This window comes from Rutidosis leptorrhynchoides, chromosome 9 (genome assembly GCF_046630445.1).
Source record: "Rutidosis leptorrhynchoides isolate AG116_Rl617_1_P2 chromosome 9, CSIRO_AGI_Rlap_v1, whole genome shotgun sequence".
NCBI classification, from domain to species: domain Eukaryota; kingdom Viridiplantae; phylum Streptophyta; class Magnoliopsida; order Asterales; family Asteraceae; genus Rutidosis; species Rutidosis leptorrhynchoides.
Window position 1 is genome coordinate 24,463,770 of NC_092341.1, and position 1,204 is coordinate 24,464,973.

The 1,204-nt window shown below is 35.4% G+C and overlaps 1 pseudogene; it reads right to left on the minus strand.

The window, feature by feature from the left end:
• Positions 1-212: 212 nt before the first annotated feature.
• LOC139869633 (U2 spliceosomal RNA) lies at positions 213-387 on the minus strand (annotated as a pseudogene).
• Positions 388-1,204: the final 817 nt, after the last annotated feature.

Consider the following 1,204-nt stretch of genomic DNA (forward strand, 5'->3'; position numbering starts at 1 on the left):
GTCTTTAACTTTATTTTCCGAACAACCAATATTTTTATAAATAAAATATACAAGAAAGAAAAAAGCAAAAGCTTCAAAGTGAATTCTGTACGTAATGAATTTTAGTTCAGTATATGGTTGTGCATCTGTAGTGCAACTCCAAAGCGATATTAAAACAATTGTTATGTTCTAAAATAATTTTTTTTAAGATACAAGTTTGGTACTATTAATTGGAGGGGTGAACCAGGCCAAGGCAATAGTGCAACGCTAAGGCAACTAGCAAAGACCCCAAAAGCAAGCTATTGTGATGGGTCTTTGCCCATGTGAACCGATGGCTCACATATCAGATATTAAACTAATAAGAATAGATCTTACACTTGATCTTAGCCAAAAAGCCGAGAAAGGTATGCTTATTCTCAACTTGGATCTCTCTTTTTATAGGCAGTTTTTTCTTACTTGGTTTCTTTTGTTGGGCGATGTGGGATGCATCTCAAGTGCTGACCTCACGCTTTTTGCATTGTTCATATATCAACCATCTGATGTTTCAAGAACTCGATCTTTAATTCATTAAAGCTCCAAGTGATTTGTAACAACTAAATTATAAGTGAAAGTCACGGGATACAAGTCATACAACTAAGAAGGTACAATCTTGTACCAATTATGTTTGATTTACATCTATACTTTAATCTGGATCTGTGAGAAGTCTGGTTTGTTACATCGACATTTATAATTTTGGGGTAGAGATTTCGAAACGAGTTGGTCATGGTTCTAAAATTAATAAGTGTAATCGGATTATAACAAGTTACAAACCCGTATCAACGCTTTTGAAGTGTGAGAGCGTGCTTGACTTACCTACAAACATTCAAAACAAAATTCTTCACCTCTTCGAGATTAAGGTCAAGCTCCCTTGAGTTTCATACATTTCGAAACATGTTTGTGAACTAATGATTTGGCGGGGGGCGAACGCATGTCTATGCTAACACAAATTGTGGCTTAGGTTCGACCACTTGGGCCAACCTTAAATTCCCAAACAGTTGCTATAAAGGGATCCAATGAATACATATTTCTTTCTGTTAGTGGTAGTAAAAAACTTAAGCTTATCATAGAGTTTGAATATCTCCCTGAAAATATGCTATGGAAACGGGGCTTAAAAGTACAAACTCTGCAAGATTAGTACGGAGTATTATCTTCAGAGTATGCTTTGCGATTAACTGATTAACCTATA